A 17,184-nucleotide genomic window follows, 5' to 3' on the forward strand; every position below is an offset into this window, starting at 1 on the left:
GAGAGCGCAAGAAGGACTGGGAGTCAGGATGGGACTGAGTCAGGGCAGGACCAGGAGCTGTCAGGGAGCACTCCGCACCGCAGCCACCGCTGGAAGAAGACGCTGCCAGGAGCCAGCACTCAACTTAATGTAGATGGGAGCTGGTTATTGATCTGCGGAACAAAGTGCTGAGAGCAGCAGCACCCCCCGCTCTGCTGCTGTATCTAATCCTATCAAGTGTGATACTGTCTGCTGTATCTAATCCTATGAATGTGATACTGTCTGCTGTATCTAATCCTATGAGTGTGACACTGTCTGCTGTATCTAATCCTATCAAGTGTGATACTGTCTGCTGTATCTAATCCTATCAAGTGTGATACTGTCTGCTGTATCTAATCCTATCAAGTGTGATACTGTCTGCTGTATCTAATCCTATGAGTGTGATACTGTCTGCTGTATCTAATCCTATCAAGTGTGATACTGTCTGCTGTATCTAATCCTATCAAGTGTGATACTGTCTGCTGTTTCTAAACCTATCAAGTGTGATACTGTCTGCTGTATCTAATCCTATGAGTGTGATACTGTCTGCTGTATCTAAACCTATCAAGTGTGATACTGTCTGCTTTATCTAATCCTGAGTGTGATATCATGTATCTTATCCTATTAAGTGTGATACTGCCTGCTGTATCTAAACCTATCAAGTGTGATACTGTCTGCTGTATCTAATCCTATGAGTGTGATACTGTCTGCTGTATCTAAACCTATCAAGTGTGATACTGTCTGCTGTATCTAATCCTGAGTGTGATATCATGTATCTTATCCTATTAAGTGTGATACTGCCTGCTGTATCTAAACCTATCAAGTGTAAAACTGTCTGCTGTATCTAAACCTATCAAGTGTGATACTGTCTGCTGTATCTAAACCTATCAAGTGGGATACTGTCTGCTGTATGTAAACATGTCAAGTGTAATGCTGTCTGCTGTATCTAAATATATCTGGAGCGCTCCCATAATACCAGTCCGGAGCGCTCCCATAACACCAGCCCGGAGCGCTCCCATAACACCAGTCCGGAGAGCTCCCATAACACCAGTCCGGAGCGCTCCCATAGCACCAGTCCGGAGCGCTCCCATAACACCATTCCGAAGCCCTCCCATAACACCAGTCCGGAGCGCTCCCATAACACCAGTCCGGAGCCCTCCCATAACACCAGTCCGGAGCGCTCCCATAACACCAGTCCGGAGCGCTCCCGTAACACCAGTCCGGAGCGCTCCCATAGCACCAGTCCGGAGCCCTCCCATAGCACCAGTCCGGAGCGCTCCCGTAACACCAGTCCGGAGCGCTCCCATAGCACCAGTCCGGAGCCCTCCCATAACACCAGTCCGGAGCGCTCCCATAACACCAGTCCGGAGCGCTCCCATAACACCAGTCCGGAGCTCTCCCATAACACCAGTCCGGAGCCCTCCCATAACACCAGTCCGGAGCGCTCCCATTACACCAGCCGGAGCGCTCCCATAACACCAGTCCGGAGCGCTCCCATAACACCAGTCCGGAGCTCTCCCATAACACCTGTCCGGAGCGCTCCCATAACACCAGTCCGGAGCGCTCCCATAACACCAGTCCGGAGCGCTCCCATAACACCAGTCCGGAGCTCTCCCATAACACCAGTCCGGAGCCCTCCCATAACACCAGTCCGGAGCGCTCCCATTACACCAGTCCGGGGCGCTCCCATAACACCAGTCCGGAGCGCTCCCATAACACCAGTCCGGAGCGCTCCCATAACACCAGTCCGAAGTGCTCCCATAACACCAGTCCGGAACGCTCCCATAACACCAGTCCGGAGCGCTCCCATAACACCAGTCCGGAGTGCTCCCATAACACCAGTCCGGAGCCCTCCCATAACACCAGTCCGGAGCCCTCCCATAACACCAGTCCGGAGCGCTCCCATAACACCAGTCCGGAGCGCTCCCATAACACCAGTCCGGAGCCCTCCCATAACACCAGTCCGGAGCGCTCCCATTACACCAGTCCGGAGCGCTCCCATAACACCAGTCCGGAGCTCTCCCATAACACCAGTCCGGAGCGCTCCCATAACACCAGTCCGGAGCCCTCCCATAACACCAGTCTGGAGGTGCAGAGGGCTCTTACCGTACAGGTGCAGGGGGCTTCTACTGTACAGGTCATGTACACAGTGGAGGGGGGGGGGGTGCGGCTTGTCGAGCCTCCTGCCTACATCCTGACCCCAACACCAAACATAATGGCCCAGAGCCACACTGCTCATCTATACAGGAGACTGACCCCAACATGATGGCCCAGAGCCACACTGCTCATCTATACAGGAGACTGACCCCAACACCAAACATAATGGCCCAGAGCCACACTGCTCATCTATACAGGAGACTGACCCCAACATGATGGTCCAGAGCCACACTGCTCATCTATACAGGAGACTAACCCCAACACCAAACATAATGGCCCAGAGCCACACTGCTCATCTATACAGGAGACTGACCCCAACATGATGGTCCAGAGCCACACTGCTCATCTATACAGGAGACTGACCCCAACATGATGGTTTAGAGCCACACTGCTCATCTATACAGGAGACTGACCCCAACATGATGGTCCAGAGCCACACTGCTCATCTATACAGGAGACTGACCCCAACATGATGGTCCAGAGTCACACTGCTCATCTATACAGGAGACTGACCCCCAACACCAAACATAATGGCCCAGAGTCACACTGCTCATCTATACAGGAGACTGACCCCCAACACCAAACATGATGGTCCAGAGTCACACTGCTCATCTATACAGGAGACTGACCCCAACACCTAACATGATGGCCGAGAGCCACACTGCTCATCTATACAGGAGACTGACCCCAACATGATGGTCCAGAGCCACACTGCTCATCTATACAGGAGACTGACCCCAACATGATGGTCCAGAGCCACACTGCTCATCTATACAGGAGACTGACCCCAACACCAAACATGATGGCCGACAGCCACACTGCTCATCTATACAGGAGACTGACCCCAACATGATGGCCCAGAGCCACACTGCTCATCTATACAGGAGACTGACCCCAACATGATGGTCCAGAGCCACACTGCTCATCTATACAGGAGACTGACCCCAACATGATGGTCCAGAGCCACACTGCTCATCTATACAGGAGACTGACCCCAACATGATGGTCCAGAGCCACACTGCTCATCTATAGAGGAGACTGACCCCCAACATGATGGTCCAGAGCCACACTGCTCATCTATACAGGAGACTGACCCCAACATGATGGTCCAGAGCCACACTACTCATCTATACAGGAGACTGACCCCAACATGATGGTCCAGAGCCACACTGCTCATCTATACAGGAGACTGACCCCAACATGATGGTCCAGAGCCACACTGCTCATCTATACAGGAGACTGACCCCAACATGATGGTCCAGAGCCACACTGCTCATCTATACAGGAGACTGACCCCAACATGATGGTCCAGAGCCACACTGCTCATCTATACACGAGACTGACCCCCAACACCAAACATAATGGCCCAGAGCCACACTGCTCATCTATAGAAGAGACTGACCCCCAACATGATGGCCCAGAGTCACACTGCTGATCTATACAGGAGACTGACCCCCAACATGATGGCCCGGAGCCACACTACTCATCTATACAGGAGACTGACCCCAACATGATGGTCCAGAGCCACACTGCTGATCTATACAGGAGACTGACCCCAACATGATGGTCCAGAGCCACACTGCTCATCAATACAGGAGACTGACCCCAACATGATGGTCCAGAGCCACACTGCTCATCTATACAGGAGACTGACCCCAACATGATGGTCCAGAGCCACACTGCTCATCTATACAGGAGACTGACCCCAACATGATGGTCCAGAGCCACACTGCTCATCTATACAGGAGACTGACCCCCAACACCAAACATAATGGCCCAGAGCCACACTACTCATCTATAGAAGAGACTGACCCCCAACATAATGGCCCAGAGCCACACTGCTCATCTATACAGGAGACTGACCCCCAACATGATGGCCCAGAGCCACACTACTCATCTATACAGGAGACTGACCCAAACATGATGGTCCAGAGTCACACTTCTCATCTATACAGGAGACTGACCCCAACATGATGGTCCAGAGCCACACTACTCATCTATACAGGAGACTGACCCCAACATGATGGTCCAGAGTCACACTGCTCATCTATACAGGAGACTGACCCCCAACATGATGGTCCAGAGCCACACTACTCATCTATACAGGAGACTGACCCCCAACATGATGGTCCAGAGCCACACTACTCATCTATACAGGAGACTGACCCCCAACATGATGGCCCAGAGCCACACTACTCATCTATACAGGAGACTGACCCCCAACATGATGGCCCAGAGCCACACTACTCATCTATACAGGAGACTGACCCCCAACACCAAACATAATGGCCCAGAGCCACAATGCTCATTTATACAGGAGACTGACCCCAACATGATGGCCCAGAGCCACACTGCTCATCTATACAGGAGACTGACCCCAACACCAAACATAATGGCCCAGAGCCACACTGCTCATCTATACAGGAGACTGACCCCCAACACCAACATGATGGCCCAGAGCCACACTGCTCATCTATACAGGAGACTGACCCCCAACACCAACATGATGGCCCAGAGCCACACTGCTCATCTATACAGGAGACTGACCCCAACATGATGGTCCAGAGCCACACTGCTCATCTATACAGGAGACTGACCCCCAACACCTAACATAATGGCCCAGAGCCACACTGCTCATCTATACAGGAGACTGACCCCCAACACCAACATAATGGCCCAGAGCCACACTGCTCATCTATACAGGAGACTGACCCCAACACCTAACATGATGGTCCAGAGTCACACTGCTCATCTATACAGGAGACTGACCCCAACATGATGGCCCAGAGCCACACTGCTCATCTATACAGGAGACTGACCCCAACATGATGGTCCAGAGCCACACTGCTCATCTATACAGGAGACTAACCCCAACACCAAACATAATGGCCCAGAGCCACACTGCTCATCTATACAGGAGACTGACCCAAACAACAAGATGATGGCCCAGAGCCACAATGCTCATCTATATAGGAGACTGACCCCAACACCCAACTTGATGGCCCAGAGCCACACTGCTCATCTATACAGGAGACTGATCCCAACATGATGGCCGAGAGCCACACTGCTCATCTATACAGGAGACTGACCCCAACACCAAGCATAATGGCCCAGAGCCACACTGCTCATCTATACAGGAGACTGACCCCAACATGATGGTCCAGAGCCACACTGCTCATCTATACAGGAGACTGACCCCAACATGATGGTCCAGAGCCACACTGCTCATTTATACAGGAGACTGTCCCCAACACCAAACATGATGGCCGAGAGCCACACTGCTAATCTATACAGGAGACTGACCCCAACATGATGGTCCAGAGCCACACTGCTCATCTATACAGGAGACTGATCCCAACATGATGGTCCAGAGCCACACTACTCATCTATACAGGAGACTGACCTCAACATGATGGCCCGGAGCCACACTGCTCATCTATACAGGAGACTGACCCCAACATGATGGTCCAGAGCCACACTGCTCATCTATACAGGAGACTAACCCCAACACCAAACACAATGGCCCAGAGCCACACTGCTCATCTATACAGGAGACTGACCCCAACACCTACATGATGGCCCAGAGCTACACTGCTCATCTATATAGGGGACTGACCCCAACACCCAACTTGATGGCCCAGAGCCACACTCCTCATCTATACAGGAGACTGACCCCAACACCAAACATGATGGCCCAGAGCCACACTGCTCATCTATACAGGAGACTGACCCCCAACACCCAACATGATGGCCCAGAGCTACACTGCTCATCTATACAGGAGACTGATCCCAACATGATGGTCCAGAGCCACACTGCTCATCTATACAGGAGACTGACCTCAACACCAAACATGATGGCCCAGAGCCACACTGCTCATCTATACAGGAGACTGATCCCTACATGATGGTCCAGAGCCACACTGCTCATCTATACAGGAGACTGATCCCTACATGATGGCCCAGAGCCACACTGCTCATCTATACAGGAGACTGATCCCTACATGATGGCCCAGAGCCACACTGCTCATCTATACAGGAGACTGATCCCTACATGATGGCCCAGAGCCACACTGCTCATCTATACAGGAGACTGACCCCAACATGATGGTCCAGAGTCACACTGCTCATCTATACAGGAGACTGACCCCAACATGATGGTCCAGACTCATACTGCTCATCTATAGAGGAGACTGACCCTAACATGATGGTCCAGAGCCACACTGCTCATCTATACATGAGACTTAACACAACATGATGGTCCAGAGCCACACTGCTCATCTATACAGGAGACTGATCCCAACATGATGGTCCAGAGCCACACTGCTCATCTATACAGGAGACTGACCTCAACACCAAACATGATGGCCCAGAGCCACACTGCTCATCTATACAGGAGACTGACCTCAACACCAAACATGATGGCCCAGAGCCACACTGCTCATCTATACAGGAGACTGATCCCTACATGATGGCCCAGAGCCACACTGCTCATCTATACAGGAGACTGATCCCTACATGATGGCCCAGAGCCCCACTGCTCATCTATACAGGAGACTGACCCCAACATGATGGTCCAGAGCCACACTGCTCATCTATACAGGAGACTGACCCCAACATGATGGTCCAGAGCCACACTGCTCATCTATACAGGAGACTGACCCCAACATGATGGCCCAGAGCCACACTGCTCATCTTTACAGGAGACTGACCCCAACATGATGGCCCAGAGACACACTGCTGATCTATACAGGAGACTGACCCCAACATGATGGCCCAGAGCCACACTACTCATCTTTACAGGAGACTGACCCCAACATGATGGCCCAGAGCCACACTGCTCATCTATACAGGAGACTGACCCCAACATGATGGTCCAGAGTCACACTGCTCATCTATACAGGAGACTGATCCCTACATGATGGTCCAGAGCCACACTGCTCATCTATACAGGAGACTGATCCCTACATGATGGCCCAGAGCCACACTGCTCATCTATACAGGAGACTGATCCCTACATGATGGCCCAGAGCCACACTGCTCATCTATACAGGAGACTGACCCCAACATGATGGTCCAGAGCCACACTGCTCATCTATAGAGGAGACTGACCCCAACATGATGGTCCAGAGTCACACTGCTCATCTATACAGGAGACTGACCCCAACATGATGGTCCAGAGCCACACTGCTGATCTATACAGGAGACTGACCCCAACATGATGGCCCAGAGCCACACTGCTCATCTATAGAGGAGACTGACCCCAACATGATGGTCCAGAGCCACACTGCTCATCTATACAGGAGACTGACCCCAACATGATGGTCCAGAGCCACACTGCTCATCTATACAGGAGACTGACCCCAACATGATGGTCCAGAGCCACACTGCTCATCTATACAGGAGACTGACCCCAACATGATGGCCCAGAGCCACACTGCTCATCTTTACAGGAGACTGACCCCAACATGATGGCCCAGAGACACACTGCTGATCTATACAGGAGACTGACCCCAACATGATGGTCCAGAGCCACACTGCTCATCTATACAGGAGACTGACCCCCAACATGATGGTCCAGAGCCACACTGCTGATCTATACAGGAGACTGACCCCAACATGATGGCCCAGAGCCACACTACTCATCTTTACAGGAGACTGACCCCAACATGATGGCCCAGAGCCACACTGCTCATCTATACAGGAGACTGACCCCAACATGATGGCCCAGAGCCCCACTGCTCATCTATACAGGAGACTGACCCCAACATGATGGTCCAGAGCCACACTGCTCATCTATACAGGAGACTGACCCCAACATGATGGTCCAGAGCCACACTGCTCATCTATACAGGAGACTGACCCCAACATGATGGCCCAGAGCCACACTGCTCATCTTTACAGGAGACTGACCCCAACATGATGGCCCAGAGACACACTGCTGATCTATACAGGAGACTGACCCCAACATGATGGCCCAGAGCCACACTACTCATCTTTACAGGAGACTGACCCCAACATGATGGCCCAGAGCCACACTGCTCATCTATACAGGAGACTGACCCCAACATGATGGCCCAGAGCCCCACTGCTCATCTATACAGGAGACTGACCCCAACATGATGGTCCAGAGCCACACTGCTCATCTATACAGGAGACTGACCCCAACATGATGGTCCAGAGCCACACTGCTCATCTATACAGAAGACTGACCCCAACATGATGGCCCAGAGCCACACTGCTCATCTTTACAGGAGACTGACCCCAACATGATGGCCCAGAGACACACTGCTGATCTATACAGGAGACTGACCCCAACATGATGGCCCAGAGCCACACTACTCATCTTTACAGGAGACTGACCCCAACATGATGGCCCAGAGCCACACTGCTCATCTATACAGGAGACTGACCCCAACATGATGGCCCAGAGCCCCACTGCTCATCTATACAGGAGACTGACCCCAACATGATGGTCCAGAGCCACACTACTCATCTATACAGGAGACTGACCCCAACATGATGGCCCAGAGCCACACTGCTCATCTATACAGGAGACTGACCCCAACATGATGGTCCAGAGTGACACTGCTCATCTATACAGGAGACTGACCCCAACATGATGGTCCAGAGCCACACTGCTGATCTATACAGGAGACTGACCCCAACATGATGGTCCAGAGCCACACTGCTCATCTATACAGGAGACTGACCCCAACATTATGGTCCAGAGCCACACTGCTCATCTATACAGGAGACTGACCCCAACATGATGGCCCAGAGCCACACTGCTCATCTATACAGGAGACTGACCCCGACATGATGGCCCAGAGCCACACTGCTCATCTATACAGGAGACTGACCCCAACATGATGGCCCAGAGCCACACTACTCCTCTTTACAGGAGACTGACCCCAACATGATGGCCGAGAGCCACACTGCTCATCCATACAGGAGACTGACCCCAACATGATGGTCCAGAGCCACACTGCTCATCTATACAGGAGACTGACCCCGACATGATGGCCCAGAGCCACACTACTCATCTATACAGGAGACTGACCCCCAACATGATGGTCCAGAGCCACACTGCTCATCTATACAGGAGACTGACCCCAACATGATGGTCCAGAGCCACACTGCTCATCTATACAGGAGACTGACCCCAACATGATGGCCCAGAGCCACACTACTCATCTTTACAGGAGACTGACCCCAACATGATGGCCCAGAGCCACACTGCTCATTTATACAGGAGACTGACCCCAACATGATGGCCCAGAGCCTCAATGGACAGTCAGGCTTTACATAGCTATGGTTATGCTGTCATGGTGGGAATTGCTCTCACATTGAGAAGCCCAGAAGCTATATGATCCTGTCAGGTATTGGTGCCTGTGGAGCAGGGAATTGTGGGAGGATGTAGTTACTATAAAGGGAATATAATATATAAAAGCATGTGATTTCTATGATTTCCCAGCCCTTATATTCAGCCATCAGTGTGAATTATTCATGGCTGAGCCCTCCCTGGTGATTCACATACTGGGCGTCCATATTAACATTATGGAAAGATTATGCATTAACATCAATGATTCATGTCAGCGCCTGAGGCAACGGATCCCGGACCATGGTGGGGCCCAAGAGCTTACGATCTAGTAGGTCACAGGAGCAGTGGTGCATCTGTAACATCATCTCACTATCACCTCCGGAGCAGCACTCACTATTCTGCTGTTACATCAGGTCTTATCCTAAAGAGCTGCACTCACTATTCTGCTGTTACATCATGTATTATCATCCAGGGCTGCACTCACTATTCTGCTGTAACATTATGTCTTATCCTCCAGAGCTGCACTCACTATTCTGCTGTTACATCATGTCTTATCCTCCAGGGCTGCACTCACTATTCTGCTGTTACATTATGTCTTATCCTCCAGGGCTGCACTCACTATTCTGCTGTTACATTCTGCCTTATCCTCCAGAGCTGAACTCACTATTCTGCTGTTACATCATGTCTTATCCTCCAGAGCTGAACTCACTATTCTGCTGTTACATCATGTCTTATCCTCCAGGACTGCACTCACTATTCAGCTGTTACATCATGCTTTATCCTCCAGGGCTGCACTCACTATTCTGCTGTTACATCATGCCTTGTCCTCCAGGGCTGCACTCACTATTCTGCTGTTACATCATGCCTTATGCTCCAGAGCTGCACTCACTAATCTGCTGTTACATTATGTCTTATCCTCCAGGGCTGCACTCACTATTCTGCTGTTACATCATGCCTTATCCTCCAGAGCTGCACTCACTTTTCTGCTGTTACATCATGCCTTATCCTCCAGAGCTGCACTCACTATTCTGCTGTTACATCATGTCTTATCCTCCAGAGCTACATTCACTATTCTGCTGTTACATCATGTCTTTTCCTCCAGAGCTGCACTCACTATTCTGCTGTTACATCATGTCTTATCCTCCAGAGCTGCACTCACTATTCTGCTGTTACATCATGTCTTATCCTCCAGAGCTGCACTCACTATTCTGCTGTTACATCATGTCTTATCCTCCAGAGCTACATTCACTATTCTGCTGTTACATCATGCCTTATGCTCCAGAGCTGCACTCACTAATCTGCTGTTACATTATGTCTTATCCTCCAGGGCTGCACTCACTATTCTGCTGTTACATCATGCCTTATCCTCCAGAGCTGCACTCACTTTTCTGCTGTTACATCATGCCTTATCCTCCAGAGCTGCACTCACTATTCTGCTGTTACATCATGTCTTATCCTCCAGAGCTACATTCACTATTCTGCTGTTACATCATGTCTTTTCCTCCAGAGCTGCACTCACTATTCTGCTGTTACATCATGTCTTATCCTCCAGAGCTGCACTCACTATTCTGCTGTTACATCATGTCTTATCCTCCAGAGCTGCACTCACTATTCTGCTGTTACATCATGTCTTATCCTCCAGAGCTACATTCACTATTCTGCTGTTACATCATGCCTTATGCTCCAGAGCTGCACTCACTAATCTGCTGTTACATTATGTCTTATCCTCCAGGGCTGCACTCACTATTCTGCTGTTACATCATGCTTTATCCTCCAGAGCTGCACTCACTTTTCTGCTGTTACATCATGCCTTATCCTCCAGAGCTGCACTCACTATTCTGCTGTTACATCATGTCTTATCCTCCAGAGCTACATTCACTATTCTGCTGTTACATCATGTCTTTTCCTCCAGAGCTGCACTCACTATTCTGCTGTTACATCATGTCTTATCCTCCAGCGCTGCACTCACTATTCTGCTGTTACATCATGTCTTATCCTCCAGAGCTGCACTCACTATTCTGCTGTTACATCATGTCTTATCCTCCAGGGCTGCTATCACTTTTCTGCTGTTACATCATGTCTTATCCTCCAAGGCTGCACTCACTATTCTGCTGTTACTTCCTGCCTAAGGGTATGTTCACACTGAGGAATTGGAGGGGAATTTCCACGTGTAATTCTGCTCGCTTTTTCCTCTCCAAATCATTCAGCAGTGAAATCCCCCATAGAGCTGTGCAGCATTTCTGCCCCTCAGTTCACACTGAGGAATTTCCTCAAGCAGAATTCTGACGAGGAAGTCTGTTCCGCTTGTTCTTTCTTTCAGGCGGAATCAGCGTCTTACTCCCATAGAGATCAATGTTATTTTTTTTTGGGTCAGAAGCATTTCCACACGGAATCCGCACGGAATTGGTGCAGAATTGACGCGGAATTGGCGTGGAATTCACACGTATTATTCACATACTCCGCGCAAAATTCCGCATGAAATCTCTGTGAGTTCTTGAGGAAAAGTAACAATATTTTGAGGCCGAAAATTTCTGCTTGATTTCCGCCCCAATTCCTCAGTGGGAACATACTAATCCTTCAGAGCTGCATTCACTATTCTGCTGTTACATCAGGTCTTCTCCTCCAGAGCTGCACTCACTATTCTCCTGGTACATCCTGCCTTATCCTACAGAATTCTGCTCATTGTAAGAATTGTGTTGGTGTTGGATGTAACGTGGTAAATTCCACACAACTTGCTAGTTATGGTACCAAAGACAGATTCCTCCTTCTGCCACCTAATGGCCAAAAATCATTTTACGACAAGCATTTTATAATTTCCCTAAGAATATAAAACATGAGAGTGACACTTCTCATTATCATTTAGTACAAAGTTTTCCAACCAGCGTGCCTCCAGCTGTTGCAAAACCACAACTCCCAGCATGCCCGGACAGCCTTTGGCTGTCCGGCCATGCTGGTAGTTGCGGTTTTGCAACAGCTGTAGGCACCCCGCTTGGGAAACACTAGTATAGCCCTTAGTTGTGGAAGACTCCTTCTAGGATGCACCAGTGTCATACCACCAGCCACCACAAGAGGCCAGCCAAGTCTCATACATAGTGGAAGACCCTGGCTGTTCTTAATAACCCCCCCAGTATATTCGAACATTAGATCTTATTTTTCTCATCATGCCCCCTAGTGACAAAAAGGCAACATAATGTAGATTATATGTAAAAAGTATGTGAACCCCCCCCCCATACATAGATATCATGTTTATATTTTAAATCATCATTTTCATCATTTATGTGATGTCCCAGTATGGGATGATGTGGCCCCATACTGTCCTCCTGCCCTGTCAGGCAGAGTCCCTGCATGTCCACAGGGCTCCCCTGCAGCATACCCCCATTTTGTATATAGGTTTGCCTCATTTAATGAGTGTCTAACTACTGGAAGTCCCAGCAAGCCTGCGAGGTCCCCCTGTGTCATTGGTCACCTCCCTGGGATATTTGGCTGTACTGTAAAGACTATATCACCTGTCTACCCTCAGTAAAGCTGCCGTTATCCTTAATCTGGCGTTGGTGTCTTCTTTGCCCCTGCCTGACCCAGGATCAGCGGTATTACCTTTGTGTGGTTAAACCACGCCCTGGCGTCACGCTAAGAAGGGGTTAATACCATTTGCCCCTTGGGCCATAATATCTGCCCTGCGCTTCACATCCCGACACCACAACTTTTTTGACGTCCTACGAACAGGATACGGGTGTGCACCATTTACCACAAGCCACAAGTCCTCCCCCTAGTATGAACTGTGTCCGAGACTGTCTGTAATAGTCGCATATTGTTGCAACGGAATCTGCACCAGAAAAGTGTACGGGACTGTTGTCATTGCAAAATATTTATTAGTGGCGCCTGTGAAATAGAGGGGGAGCAGAAGGAAAGACTGTTAAGTGTCACTGTGCAGTGTGAGAAATCAGTACCTGAAAGAGTTAATCTGGTCTGGTGTTTCCCGCGCACGCGAGCGGTCGCAGCTCCACCCCGTCAGTCCCAGTGGTGACGCCTCTTCAGTGTTGCGAGGAGGAACTAAGGATTCGTCCTGTGTTGCACAGTGGAGGACTTTTCTCGACCGGACCAAAACAGGGAGTCCCCTGGGCACAGCCATATTGGAGGTTCGGGCGGCTGCGTCCGGCTCTGAAGTTTATAGTCAAGCACCCGCTGCGGCGCAGACTCTGCATAAACCAACTATGTCCCTCAGCAAGTCTCCGGTACCGGTGGTGAGTCATATTAACCCCCTAGTATCCAGTAGTGTTATTGGGTACTTGCCACAGGGGGTTCCAGTCAGTCAAGACTAAGTCGCTCCAGCATATCGCCAAGCATCTTAAAGCGATAGCGCACTCAAATCATCTTAAAGCGACAGCGCACTCAAATTATCTTAAAGGGCCAGTGCTCTCAAATCATCTTAAAGTCTGCAAGATGTCATCACCCAGCCCTCCAGATCAACCAGACGACAGTGCCCCTTCATCTCCAACAGCGGGATCAGCTGTGGCCCCAGTGGCCGGAATGCTGCCAGTCCTGCCTGCAGTCCACATCAACAACATGGGTGTTCCAGAATCAGCACCGGTATTCATGGAGAAACCTGTCCTCCCTACCTACAATGGAGACCCCTTCACCCTGAGGGATTTCAAAGAGAGGATCCGGTGGGGTTGTCTTTTACTTTTTCCCTCCTAACCAACAGGTGCCATTGCTCACAGGACAACTTCAGGGACCAGCGCTAGAGGAAGTCCGCACATGGCCAGCATCTGAGAAGGCGACTGTAGAGCAGATCTTTGAAGGACTGTACCAGGAATTTGAGTCACATTCTCCATCAGAGGTACATCTCCGGCTATATGAAAGGTGACAGAAGCCAGGTGAGACCTTGAGAGCATATGCTGTAGCCCTACAGAATGCCCTAGGGACTGTCCAAAAACTAGATGGTACAACTCTAGAGCAGGGCAACAAGGTGTTAATGGACAGATTTATTGATGGGGCTCATAATAAGTGGGATAAAGTCCAGGTGTGAATGTCAGCGGTCCAAAACCCCAACTTGTCATGCCCCACTTTTAAGAGACTGGCTATTCAAGTGATTGAGTCCGAGACTGAGTTAGAGGAAGTTTGCGCTCCTGTCCCTGAGACACCAGGTGTGGTAGCTAGGCCCGTACCACCATCATCGCCGCCCCCCGCCCCAGTGCCACCTACCTTGCCGGTTACTACAGCCTCAGAATTACAGTGTTAAGCAGGACCTTGAACATTTGACTAAGGCTGTGAAGGAGCTTGCCCCCCGGGCCACTTCACCCTACCATGAACTGCCCCTGCCTAGGAAACCTGCCCCTGCTCCCCTGCAATTTTAACCCCCGAAATCATCGTCCTAATAGGCCCTCGGGGACTCAAAGACCCTTTTGTACGTATTTCAATAAACTTGGACATTGGAAAATGCAGTGCTGGAATTTAAACGGATTTCCCCTGAGGTCGCGGACCGGCCCTAAGGAAAACAGTCACTAGTTCCAATCCCCAAACGACCTCAGTCAGCTCAGTCAGGACTCTCACTTTATATCGCCTCCTGTCCCTAAGTAAAAGTCATTGTAGAAGGAGTACAGTTGGAGGCATTGATAGATACAGGGTCACAAGTGTCTACTATACCTAAAAAAAAAAATTCTGTACGCACTGGAATGACTGACTGGTTTATTGTGTGAGCATGATGATGTTGATTTTAGAATAGTGGCGGGTAACAGGAAACCAGTCCCCAGACATGGATATTGGGAGCCAACCATCCAGTTGGGAGAGCATGTACTTAACGGGCAGGGAGTGATTGTAACTAATGCGTCAGATAAGAGGTCTGCTGAGTTTATAATGGGGATGAACATTAGGGAAAACTGTTTCACTGAAATAGTAGATGCCTTGCATGCCTCTCTTCCCCATATGTCCTCTTCGGGCCAGCAGGCTGTGCAGCACCACTTGAAAGTTCTACAGGCGGAGCAGAAGTTTTCAAACAAGAGAGGTGAAATCTGCAGAGTACGAGTACAAGACATCAGGTCCGTGACCTTACAACCCAACACAGAGACCATCATCTGGTGTCATGCACATCCTGGAGTAAGGAACAAGGACTATCAAGCACTGCTGGAACCTATGCAGCTAGAAGATCATCCCCTTGTATGAGCTGCAAGAAACCTTTTCACAGTTACCAACGGGAGAGTCCCTGTCTCCTTAGTCAATCTGTCTGACACTGCTACTGTGTTACCTAAATACACCCCAGTTGCCCAGCTGTATCTCATAGAGTCAAGGGACATCCTAACAGAACGCAAGGTGGCCCAACAGCGTGTAGCCCAAGTGGTTGAAGGATCCGGTGCCAGTACTCCTGAGCCCTGGTGGGCACAACTCCAAGTAGGAGATGATAATACCCCAAGGGATCAAGTCGAGGGAGTCATCAACGTCTCCGGAAGTTACCAAGAGGCTTTCAGTAAACACCCCACAGACTTTGGGCACATGTCTATGATCCAGCACAGAATCCTCACCAGCAACAGCCCACCTATTAAAAAGAGGCGGATGTCATTTAAGAGAGTCAGCGCCCCTCGTGTTGGTCAAGAGGAAAGATGGAACTATTCGCTTTTGTGTCGACTACAGGAAGTTGAACAATGTCACCCACATAGATGCTTGTCCTCTACCCAGAATTGAAGAGTCACTCACAGCCCTCGGGTCAGCTGCTTAGTTCTCCACCCTGGACTTAACCAGCGGATATCGGCAAGTGCCTATGGCCGTGGAGGACCGAGAGAAGACGGTGCCTGGGCCATCTGAATTTTCAAAGTGTCTTCTTGTACCTGGACGATGTCATCATGTCTTCTAAGTCCTACCAGGAACACCTTAGTCATCTGTCAGACGTCTTCCAAATCCTGATTAAGCATGGGCTGAAGATCAAACCATCAAAGTGTCATCTGCTTAAACCTCAAGTAAACTACCTAGTTCATGTTGTCAGCGCTGAGGGAGACCAGCCTAATCCTGAAAAGGTAGAGATTGCCAAGAACTGGCCTACCCCGCCCACGGTGAAAGAGGTCAGGAGCTTCCTGGGATTTGCCGGCTACTAATGCCACTTCATTCCCCCCTTCGTTCCGATTGCAGAACCCCTCACAGCTCTTCTAAGGGGTATGGCGAAGGAGAACTACAATGGAAAACTACCTGTTGAATAGGCAGAAGGGCAAGGGACAGCGTTCCGAGCTCTTAAACATCAGCTGACAGAACCACCCATCCTGGTGTATCCAGATCAGCCATTCCGGCTGTATACGCAAGGACGCAAGAGCACCCCTCCATTTCCTCCAGAGTGAAAGGCCTAGCCAGTTGGTCGTGCTAGACCATGTCAAGTTGTCTCCTACCCGATCCAGGTACACTTATGCTCTCACCATGGTGGATCACTACTCTAAGTGGGTTGTCGTAGTGCCTGTCAAAGACCTCACAGCAAAAACAGCGGGTCAGATGTTCTATTCCAATTGGGTGCAAACCCTTGGTTGCCCGGAGTCTGTCCAGACGGACCGAGGAACGGCCTTCGACGCCCAACTCTTCCAGGAGCTGTGTCAGTTTCACGCCTGTAAGAAGCTCCGGACTACTGCTTACCACTCCCAGGGGAATGGGCTCTGTGAATGCATCAATCAAGTTTTTACCCACATACTGCGAGCAGTGTCTGCGTCAAAACACGA

Source organism: Hyla sarda, chromosome 7, assembly GCF_029499605.1.
Source record: "Hyla sarda isolate aHylSar1 chromosome 7, aHylSar1.hap1, whole genome shotgun sequence".
In the NCBI taxonomy this organism is placed as follows: domain Eukaryota; kingdom Metazoa; phylum Chordata; class Amphibia; order Anura; family Hylidae; genus Hyla; species Hyla sarda.